A 12,519-nucleotide genomic window follows, 5' to 3' on the forward strand; every position below is an offset into this window, starting at 1 on the left:
TCATAAAAAAAAAAAAAAGTTATATCATGTAGGTAGGGCTATATCAACGTAGTAGAGTTTTGATTATTGTGTACACTTCCTATAAAATGATACTCCCAATTCATTATACAAAATCCAAGCTAACAAAATCACTATCTCATAACAAATAATGATGGCATCAATGAATCAACGAGACTGACCTTGAATCTTTTCTAAAGCCCCAGCATGCGCGCGGCCAGCCAATCAACAGCCCCAGGCGGCTGTCAGTGTGAAGGGTGCACGTGTACGTGTTTGTTGACAAGCATTAAATCCCTCAACACACTGGAAAACTTCTCGCGCGAACGATATCAGTTGTGATGAGTGTTTCGGCCAGCAGAGCATCGCGGGGAGAGTGAGGGTGTGCTGGATAGGAATGTACAGGCTGGCATTGCTGGGGAGTGTGTGGTGAAGCAAGGACCTCAACATGGTGAGTGTTTGGCTGGTGTGTTTTGGTCACTGTGTGAGCTTAATTTATGCATCTGTAGCTGCTCCAGGCCCACTTCTCACGAGAGAGAGAGAGAGAGAGAGAGAGAGAGAGAGGAAGTGGTGGAGCGTTACGTCATTGAGTTGTCATTACGGTAATTACACACACACACACACACACACACACACACACACACACACACACACACACACATTTAATCAGAATATAGCAAAGTATGAAAGGTGTGTTTGTATGGGACTATGGGTGAAGAGTGTGCTGCGGGAAGGAGTCGTCAGATTGAGATGGATCCGAGGCAGGTCTCGAGAGAGGAGGTGCTTCAAGGTGTACGAGATGAACGTTGGCAAAAGAGAGTGGCCTTTCGTGCACGCGTGTGCAGGACGTGGATGGATAGACACGTGATACGAAAGGAGCTAGTAAGAACCTTCTACACGAAAGAATAGTGTGAAAGAGTCAGTTCAGTGAAGGATAGGAAAGGCCATTTCCTTCTCATGGTTGACGTGCATGTGGCCAAGACGGTGACTCCTGGCTTACCCTTGGGATGCCTGGCTTTGCGTGGCCTGCCATACCTCTGTGTTGCTGTGGCCAAGACGCCTATCCTCGGGGCGCCTGGGTGGATGAGGCCTTTAGCTTTGCCTGGTCTGTTGTACCTCTGTGCAGCTATAGCCGAGATGGGGACTCTTGGCCTGCTCTCTGGGCTCCTGGGTGGCGTACCTGGCGTGCCATACCTGTGTGCCGCTGTTCTGCTGTTCTGCTAGTCCTCAAAGAATTGATCTTCAAGCTATGTGCAGATGTATTTTGTGTTGTGTTGCTATTATTGTTTAGATTCTAATCAGTATTACCATCTTTTTCCTATTGTTCATCAATGATCTTCTGAACTAAATTTATTGTCCCATCTACTGCGCAGATAATACCATATTGCAGTTTTCCACGTCTTTTCATAGACGTCCAACTCTTCAGGAAGTAAATAGTTCACGTATAGGGAAGCCACAGAATGCCTGGCTTGTCATCTCTAAGATTTCTGATTAGGACAGAGCAAACTTGCTATTGTTATTACCTCAAAAAGCCAATTCCTCCATCTATCAATTCGACATAACCTTCCAGACAACTCTTCCCTCTTCTTCAAAGACACTTAAGTGCCCTCTCTTTTACATGCTTTTACATCACCGGTTTGTCCTTTACTTATTCTTTAAACTGGCAACCTTACATCTCTCTAGCTGAAACCGCTTCCATAAAGTCAGGCATGCTAAGCAAGTAATCTCTGTCAGTCATAGGCGGATTTAGGGGGGGGCCATGGGGGCCATGGCCCCCCCCAGAAGCTTGATTGGCGCCCCTAAGAGGCCAACCTTGCAATTCAGTGGGTCAGATTCCCCATTTTCTCCACAATGTCCCTGGAAATTACAATTGAAATTGAAATGCATAATATTTCTTGGTTGCCAAGGAATAGGATGCATTCTGCATTCTAATACTAATTTGATTTAGCGACCAAATTAAGCGATAATCGTGAGAGATGTCAAATCTTTAATAATAATAAATCAGCTGAGCAGCAAGCTGCCAGCCTGCCAGTCATTCGTCGGCGTTCAGCTTCCATGTTGGTTGTCTAGCGGGCAGCCACTTAGCCGCCAATGACCACTAACTTCTACAGTTCTCCCCTCTCGGCAAGTTTCTACTCATTTTTAAGGTTAGTACCGACTGCACTAATAATTACCCCGGCTTCTCCTATATTATGATAATGATGAATGTGCAGCTGTAGGCTACTAGGCCTACTCTTATTTTTATTTATATGAAGTTCAAAACTGCATTAGGCGTGCTGGAACGCACAACAACTGAGTGTTCGTTTTTGTGGCAGAGTTTGTATGCATGATTTTATTAACTCTAGTGTACATACTAGGTTATTGATTTATAATTTCGAACCTGTAAGTCTTACTAATTTGTTATAAAAAGAAATAGTATAAAGCTATGCCACGAAGGAAGTCAATAAAGGAAGCTGAAGGAAGACAAAGTTGACTACAGACGAAATAGACGAACGATTCAGCAGAGGCAAGATTGCCAAGATGGCACTTTTCATTAGATATATAATTTGGGTTTGATCTCTAACAAATTTTTGTAATATTATAGTTATAGCTAGGCTATATCACGTGTTTAAACTAAAGATGATTAAAGTGTAATTGAGAACCAAGTGAAGTCGATTACATTATTATTTTTAATCTAGCGCATTATTAGCGGTGTAATTCCAATGTTCTGCTATTGACAACCCTGCATGCGCTCAGCTGATCAAAGACTGTAAACAGATTCGTGTGTGTTTTCAGAATATCGTCTACTTTTGTTTGTTTTCTAATCCAGAAAGCTTGTTTCCTATCTCTTCGAGTTATCCCCAACATTACCCTCTCCATTCCTCTTTGGGAACAAGGTATAAACAACCATATTACATATTATATATATATATATATATATATATATATATATATATATATATATATATATATATATATATATATATATATATATATATATATATATATATATATATATATATATATATATATATATATATATATATATATATATAAATATTTTGAATTAGAAAGTATTTTATTTGACCTATTGCAATTTTCTTGTGAACAAATACTAAATGACATTTCTAAATAGCAAAAAAATTATTGTTGAAACACAGGATTTTTTCTGAGAGCCATTGCTCAGGTGGCTCCAAAAAACACATAAAATAGCTCAAAATCTCAAAATTTTCTCGGGGGGGCTGGGAACCCCCCAGCTGATAGGGCTCGCTTCGCTCGCCAATTCCTCTCGCTAGAAAAAAAAACGCCCCTATCCTCATTGGCCCCCCCAGAAAACCTCTCTAGATCCGCCTATGCTGTCAGTTCTTACCCTCACTTCTCCAATTGCTAACTCTGAACAAGGGCCTTATCTGTGCATGTATGGAATATGCTTGGCATATTTCATGGTATGGGTTCTACCCATAATGCTGTTCCAGACAAGGTGAAACCAAAAGCTTTTTATTTTTATTTTTTTCTTTATACCATGTGGGCTTTTCACGGGAATTTCTGGGCTAAAGGGGATACTTTTTGTGGTACCTCCCATCTCAAAGCCCACCCGCTAGGAAACCGTTGCCCCGAGTGAGGAAGCCCAACCGTGGACAGGATTCGAACCCGTGCGCTTGGAGACGCCTCGGACCCCAAAGCACGCATGGTTCCACTGTACCACGGCGGCCTTTTCGTCTTATCAATTCCTCACAAAGTTTGACCAGAATTTATGAGTTTATCAAAGTTATAACATCTCGTACAATTTCCATTTATGTCTGAAATCATAGAAAACTTATTGATTCTTCTGTAGAACACACACACACACACCGCGCCCGGTAGCTCAGTGGTTAGAACGCTGGCTTCACAAGACAGAGGACCGGGGTTCGATTCCCCGGCCGGGTGGAGATATTTGGGTGTGTCTCCTTTCACGTGTAGCCCCTGTTCACCTAGCAGTGAGTAGGTATGGGATGTAAATCGAGGAGTTGTGACCTTGTTGTCCCGGTGTGTGGTGTGTGCCTGGTCTCAGGCCTATCCGAAGATCGGAAATAATGAGCTCTGAGCTCGTTCCGTAGGGTAACGTCTGGCTGTCTCGTCAGAGACTGTAGCAGATCAAACAGTGAAACACACACACACGCACACACACCATCGAAATATTGTTAACTTTAAATATATTTCAGTGTCTGGAAAGAAAGTTACTCTTGAAGACTTTAAAGCTTAAAGTGTGCGGGAGGGGGGGGTGTCGGCGGGACAGGCATGTCGTAATCCTGCTTTGGGGGTCGGGTGGGGCATAGAGGGGAGGGAAACGGTGAGGGAGGAGGGTGTGGCGGCGCTCAGAGAAAACGGAAGGGAGGAGGGACTGAACCGGGTGATGAAGAGACCTATTGACGGCGGTTAGATCGAGACGGCGCGAAGCAAAAAGCTAACTTGACCTTCACCATTGTGCAGTGCATGTAGCGGCCACCAGAGTCACGCACCGCACAGTCACTTCGTATGTCACCCCTTACCGGACTTGTGGGAGCCAGGTCTAGACGTGTTCCTTCATCACAACTGTTGTCCAAGGCTTCAGAATTGATTAGCCGGGTTCAAGAGAGTGTTTCCCCTGTCACTAATGTAGCAATTATGTTAACCCCTTCAGTACCCATTTTTACCATGAGTTTTGGGTATGATTGGACGATTTCACTTAGATTAGGAAGAATCTATAGAGGTTACAAGATTAATGGCCCGAGTCTTCACTATTTTTAACATCTAACATAAGTATCTGAAGTTGTATAGAATTACTATATAATAAGCAGAATAAATATGGAAATGTGTCGTAGTACTGAAGGGGTTAATTCGTCACTAGAACCATAAAAAAACCCATCTGAAGATCCGTGTAACTTCGACTAGTCTAGAACCTTATGAATGTAGTATTGATGCCGCGCAGAGATCTTATAAGGTCATAGGGAATAAGAAAATCGTTTAGTAGCTCCGTCCTTATTTCATTGTTACTATCCTTTCGCCCATATTAAAAAACGCCTTCCTCTCCCACTACAACAATTTTTCAATCTTGTCAATCTATCACCAGAGCTATAAAAAATACTCTTTTAAAACACGACTATCTTCAACTGGAGCCTTTGGAAAGCAGTGATGGTGAGAGAGGAAAGTGTTTCAGAATATGGGTTTTATCTCCCCTTGGCTTCAGTAACTACATTTACTGATACACTTCTTTTATTTACCTAGTCTTCTCAGTGCTTCTAGAGAAATCAATGGAGTATCTGAGTATAAACTGACTCTGTGGGTGTGGGTGAGTGGCTGCGCAGTGTGGGGGTTGGGGGCTGAGTGAGGGGAAGGTCCAAGAATGGCGAGGTTTGCAAGCTTCTCACGCTGCTCTCCCCCTTCCCCCATCCCACCAAATCCTTAACTTGGCCTCCCTCCCCTACCCACTCTATCTCTCCTCTCCTCTCCTCTCCTATCCTCTTCCCGTGCCTCCATCCCAACCACCACCTTCTCCCCCATCCCCATCACTGCTATCCCTTCCTCCTCTCTTTCCTCTCTCTCTCTCTCCTCTCTCCTCTCTCTCTCTCTCTCTCTCTCTCTCTCTCTCTCTCTCTCTCTCTCTCTCTCTCTCTCTTAGTGCAGCAGGTGTCGTGCGAACACTCTGGATAATGTCAATGAAATTTTTTTTCATTCTCACGTGAGCGAAACTGTGTGTGTGTGTGTGTGTGTGTGTGTGTGTGTGTGTGTGTGTGTTGGGAGGCCGCTTTGTGAATGGTGGAGCCGAAAGAGAGCGTTTGCCGTGTGTGTGTGTGTGTGTGTGTGTGTGTGTGTTCTTTATTTTCCGCCTCATTTCACCTTGGCAGTGGAAACGACGAGGACAAGAGAGAGAGAGAGAGAGAGAGAGAGAGAGAGAGAGAGAGAGAGAGAGAGAGAGAGAGAGAGAGAGAGAAAACACCCAAACACCCACCACCACCACCACCAAACCCTTCAAGGTGACTAAGAAAAATCCTCCCATAACTGCCACAACTACCAAGATAATAACATAACTCGGCCTCTAAGCCTCTATAACCTCCCGTCTCTCCTCCTACCACGCCTTCGCTAGCAATTCACGCCCATGACCTTGGTGTAGCGGGAACCTTGAGTGGGGGTCGTAGCGTCAGAACCACCGCCCGCCATTCACTGCCCCCTCTCCGCCGCCCCAGCTCAGACCGCCCTCTTCCCCGCCCCGTCTGTCCGCCGCTCTCTTGGCCCGCCCTCCCGGTCCGCCCCCCGCCATAAGGTATTGATAATGTGTGTGTGTGCGTGGAAGTGGCGGAGTGACCTTGCCAAGCTGGGCTACTCCTGATGGTGGACGAGGAGGAGGAGAAGGAGAAGGAGGAGGAGGAGGACTAGGAGAGAGAAGAGTTGTAGGGGGAGGTGAGAAGTGGGATTGATCAGAGAGAGAGAGAGAGAGAGAGAGAGAGAGAGAGAGAGAGAGGTATAAATTGTAGCACTTCAATATAATACAAATTGTCGCTAATGAGTCAAAATTGATCCACAGGTTTTCTAAAAAGGCGGAGTTTGCATCATGAAATATTGCATCGCCAAAATTGTAAACATTAGCTAATTAACTCGTTCCTGTCCTTGTACCCGCCCTCCTCCTCCTCCTCCTCCTCCTCCTCCTCCTCCTCCTCCTCCTCCTCCTTCTCCTCCTCCTCCTCCTGATCCTTTCTATCCCTCCGTCATCATCATCATTGTCGTCTCCACCTCCATCTTGTTCTACTTCCACTTCTACTTTTACCACCACCACCAGTACCACCACCACCACCACCACCATTACTCAAAAGGCCAATGTGAGTTACACGCACACACAGTTCCCCCGTGCCGGTGTATTGCAGGCGTTCGTGTGTTGTCGGTAGGGTTTGCAGCACTGCTCAGCCTTGATGCATCTTGTGGCACTCCTGAACAATGTAGTGTGTACGATGGAGCTTCGTATGAATGGCATAGTATAGTGGTAATGAACGAGTGAGTGAGTGAATGAGTGAAAGAGTCAAGTCAGTAAGAATAAATAGTGAGTTATATGATTGTGGTACATATTAATTAGTTTAAAATTTGTTAGCTGAGTACAGTCTCTTAACCTCTTCAGTACCATGACATGTTTTCATATTTATTATCTTAAGTATTTGGTGATTCTATACAGCTTCAGAAACTTATGTAGGGAATTGAAATAGTGAAGACTCTGGCCATTAATCTTTTGATTTCCACAGACTCTTCCTAGTGTACAGTAAATAAAATCGTCTAATCGTACCCAAACCTCAAGGTGAAAATGCGTCCCAGTATTGAAGAGGTTAATGTTACAGGTGAAGGTATGTTTAAGCTGATAACTCTTGCATACTCAAACACCTGTGAAGTTGAGTTAATTGGAAGCTCGTGATTGTTATTAGAGAGTTTGATAATAAATTCAACTCTTTGACTGCCACTTCAACTCACGTCACGAAGGGTTCTCAAATTGAGTGGAATAGGTTCAGTAATCAAGTTAATGCTGAGTTGCCTTAAATGGAGATGAGATGAATTTATGTATTATTAGGATACGTAAAAAACAGTTTTCTTTTTATAGAGCGACTGCCACGTGTAGGACTGATGGCTTCCTGCAGCCGCCCTTATCCTCTCATGTCCTGGTGTTTGTATGTTTGATCCCTTCAATACTGGGACACATTTTTACCTTGAGATTCGTATACAATTAGACTATTTTATTGACATTAGTAAGCGTCTATTGAGGTCAGAATTAATAGCCTAAATCATCAATATTTTAATCCCCGACATGAGTTTCTGAAGCTGTATAAAATCACCAAATAGTAAGCAGAATGAATATGAAAACGCGCCGTACTGAAGCGATTAAAGGTGTAGATTTTAAAGGTGTCGAATTACCCCATCGACCTATACGAGGCGGCAGTACATGAAGGCCAACAACGTAACAAGAGGGACTGTCACGTGTTGGGCTGATGTCTTTTTGCAACTGACCTTATCTTTTCATGTCCATGCACGTGTTTTTATGTTTAACCCCTTCAGTATCATGACGCATTTCTATATTCATTCTGCTTACTATTTGGTGATTTTATACAGCTTCAGAAACTTGTGGGAATGAAAATAGTGAGAACTCTGGTAATTAATCTTTTAACCTCCATAGATGTAAATGAAATAGTATAATCATACCTAAAACTTGTTTAAAAAATGCGTCCCAGTACTAAAGAGGTTAATATAAAGTGTTAGTTCAGTTTTATAGAGTAGTTTTCAAAGACAACATAGACAGCAAATGGAATGACTGAGTAAATAAATGCCTGAGCACCCGCAGCCCTCAGTTCAGTTGAAATAGTCTGGGATTGAATGAATGTGGCAAGCTTTACGTTATCATTAGCAAATATTAAAGGAAGTTATTGATCCTCCATTTCACGGTCATTAGCTGCACGTAACCCAATAAAGTGGTGCGCCGTTAGGAACATTATGGTGATTCATCATTACTACTGCATCATCTTAACTCACTGCCACTTATACGTATGTGATTCTCCTAATGTGTATCGTTCCTTTACATACCTTAACTTCTTCACTTTTTTTTTTTTTTTTTTTTCTCATAACGCTCTGATTCTCTTTTCTTTAGCAGTGTTTTCTATTTCATCATTCATTTTTCTTTCAATGTGTAGCGTAATATTTCACACCTTAGCTTCTCCACTTTCGTTTTTTTTTTTTTCGTTTTTTTTTATTTATTTATTTTTTTTCATAACGCTCTGGTTCTCTTTTCTTGATTAGTGTTTCTTATTTCACCATTCATGTTCTTTCTTTCTCACTCGTCGCCGCTTATCCATCCTTCCTTTATTTCCTTTCTACTTTTCTTTTTCTTTCTTTCATCTACCTATTTTCTCTCTTCACACCGTTAGTTATTTTCTTTCTTCCTCATTTCTCCTATCCATTCTTCCTTTATTTTCTATTTTCCTCTTTATTTTATCTATTCATCCACCTATTTTTTCTCGTCTTACTCCTTAACATTAATTTACTTCACATCCTCAGTCATTTTCTTTCTTCCTCGTCACTTCCTATCTATCCTTCCTCTTTCTTTTCTACTTTCCTCTTTATTTATCTATTCATCCATCTATTTTTTTTCTCGTCTCATTCCTTAACATCACAAGTTTATTTAATCTTCATTCAGCAAATATTGAAACACACAATATCCCATTCTTTCCTATCTCTCTCATAAGCAGTCGAAGGAGAGACTCATTTAAATTTAAGCTTATTGGACATTTAAGAGGCATTGGATTAGATGGTGGACCGGACCGGAGGCGTTTTCTGTTAATAGCGTGGTGAAAATGGAATAAGAGAGAGAGAGAGAGAGAGAGAGAGAGAGAGAGAGAGAGAGAGAGAGAGAGAGAGAGAGAGAGAGAGAGAGAGAGAGAGAGAGTGCCAGTGCCTGATCATAATAGAAAATATAAAAAAAAAAACACGAAAGAACTAACAAAATATTTTAAAATGAAGAGAAGGAAATAAGAAAAAATGAAAATCAAAGTAGGAGAGTGAATAATGAATGAAGGTCACACAAAGAAATCAGAAAGCAAAGAGGAGGAAGAAAAGTCATGAGAGAGCTTAAAGAAACTGAGGAACAGAGAAGTAAGTGGAGTTGAAATAATAAATGAGGAGGAGGAGGAGGAGGAGGAGGAGGAGGAGGAGAGATGACCTTAAAAACACAAAGAAGTGTCAAGAAGAAAGGAAGAAGAGGAGTAAGAGTAGGAGGAGGAGGAGGAGGAGGAGGAGGAGAATTATGAAAAGAAAGGAAATTAAGTGATGAAGAGAAGAGTATTTGAAGAATAATGATGATGATAATAATAATAATAATGATAATAATGATAATAATAATGATAATAATAATAGTAATAATAATGATAATAATAATAATAATAATAATAATAATAATAATAATAATAATAATAATAATAATAATAGTAGTAGTAGTAGTAGTAGTAGTGTGTGTGTGTGTGTGTGTGTGTGTGTGTGTGTGTGTGTGTGTGTGTGTGTGTGTGTGTGTGTGTGACTAAATCGTCCGGAAGTTTCGTCAGAGTTAATTAATCACCTGTATTTATATCGTTTATATTATTTATCATCTACATTAAACATGCCCACAAGTTTGTAACATGATGACGACTAGCCAAGAGAGAGAGAGAGAGAGAGAGAGAGAGAGAGAGAGAGAGAGAGAGAGAGAATATTGTGTTGTAAAGGTTGTGTGATATCGATGCTCGCGATAGAAATGCCAGCCGCGGATTCTGTGAAATACGTACCTAGTGCTGCTCTTGGTGCTGCTGCTGCTGATTATTTTTTTTCTATTCTTTTTTTTCTTTTTTTTTCTGCGTCTTGATGGAATTATTGAGGTGACGCGTCGTTGTTTGTGTTCAGACTGACTTGTTTGTGTGTCAGGCTGTTGTTATTTACCTATCAAGGTTTCTGTACAGTTCTTTTAATTTAGACAAATTTGTTTAGTGCGTTTTGTTGTATTTATTGATCAACTACTTAAAAAATCCACACTTTATTAATTTATATAAACTGTTGATATGACTTGTTTACTTCTGTATTTGGGAAATAATATTTCAATTGAAATTTTTCATCCCAGTCTGTACCTTAAAGAAAATAAATTTTTGATAGTACAGATATATCTTAAATAAAGTGTATAATATTCTTTTACCTTAGGAACGGTGTGTATATAACATGTAATATTCAAGGGGACACCATCTTATGATAGTGAGAAGAGTAACTACATCCATAAAGCACTAATCAGCATTCACTGTTTGATTGACGCTCAGAAAGTGATCCATTCCGGCCATCTAGTCTGCTGCCCATCTCATATGTTACTAATCTGTCGTTTGTTTATCCACTGGTCTCTTTGTATGTTCAGTTCACCTCCTTGTATCTGGTTTATGGGGGAGAGGGAGAGGGAGAAGGAGAGGACCCCGCCAGCCAGCCAGCCAGCCATTTAGGTCACGTGAATATGTTAATGCCTATTGATTTCCTCTTATTTGAACCTACTGCAGTACCACCACCACTACCACCACCACCATCACGACCACCACTCCCATCACCACTACCACCACGACTACCACTACCATCACCACCACCACTACCAGCACCACTATCACGACCACCACTACCATCACCACCATCACCACCACCACCGTCACCACCGCTACCACCGCTACCAACACCACCACCACCACTACCACCACCTGTAAACTCGTGGTGTCTCAGTTCGAATCCCGTGCAGCAAAGTAGGAGAGGTGTGTACTGGTTTACCTCTCCTCCTCCTCCTCCTCCTTCACCACCACCACCACCACCACCACCACCTCCTCCTCCTCCTCCTCCTCCTCCTCCTCCTCCTGGTCGATAAATGGGTACCTAGGGAAATCTGGGGGAAGGTAAAGGGTGCTGATGGTGATGATGGTGGTGCTGATGGTGGTGGTGGTGGTGGTGGTGGTGGTGGTGGTGGTGGTGGTGGTGATGGTTGCAAAGAAAAAAAAGATGAAAAGAAAAGAAAAGGTTAATTGTTGCATTTCTTTATGATAAGAATTAATTTTGCATGTGTGATTATGTTCTTGTTTTTTTTTTTTCTTAATATATAATGGACTGGTCGAGAGAGAGAGAGAGAGAGAGAGAGAGAGAGAGAGAGAGAGAGAGAGAGAGAGAGAGACTCAAGAACAAAGGAAGAGAAAGGAAACTCGAGGTGCAATTAAGAAGAAATGAGGAAGGAGGGAAAGAGAGAAAAAATAATTATAGTAAGCTTATTCTCCTCTTTCTCTTTCTCTCTCTCTCTCTCTCTCTCTCTCTCTCTCTCTCTCTCTCTCTCTCTCTCTCTATACTCTCTACTCTCCCTTCCCCTCATCCTCCATCCAGCCGTATTGCCCTCTCCCTTCCTCTCTCCCTCCTCTCTCTCTCTCTTTTCCTCCTTCTCCCTTTCTTTCCCTCCCTTTCAATAACCTCTCCCTTCTTGTACGTATTCTCCCTCTCCCTCTCCTTCTCTCCCTCCCTCTCTCTCCCAATCCCTCTCCCTCTCTCACTACCCATCACACTCCTTCCCTTAAATCGTGCCCTGTTGCTGGGTGGAGAGAGAGAGAGAGAGAGAGAGAGAGAGAGAGAGAGAGAGAGAGAGAGAGAGAGAGAGAGAGAGAGAGAGAGAGAGAGAGAGAGAGAGGTGTAGGTCGATAAATCTCGTAAGATAATAAGGGAGAATTACACTTTACTACGTACACACACACACACACACACACACACACACACACACACACACACACACACACACACACACACACACACACACACACACACACACACATTCATGAATTCGATAAAAAAAAAGTAATACAAGCCATAATGAGAGAGAGAGAGAGAGAGAGAGAGAGAGAGAGAGAGAGAGAGAGAGAGAGAGTCTAACAACAACAATAACAATAAAGATAAATTTTCAGGCAGGGCTTTGGAAACGCGGCTCGACATACGCTTAGGTTTATCCACGCATTGTCACGCTGCTCTGCTCCGCAT

This window comes from Portunus trituberculatus, chromosome 37, assembly GCF_017591435.1.
Source record: "Portunus trituberculatus isolate SZX2019 chromosome 37, ASM1759143v1, whole genome shotgun sequence".
Lineage (NCBI taxonomy): Eukaryota > Metazoa > Arthropoda > Malacostraca > Decapoda > Portunidae > Portunus > Portunus trituberculatus.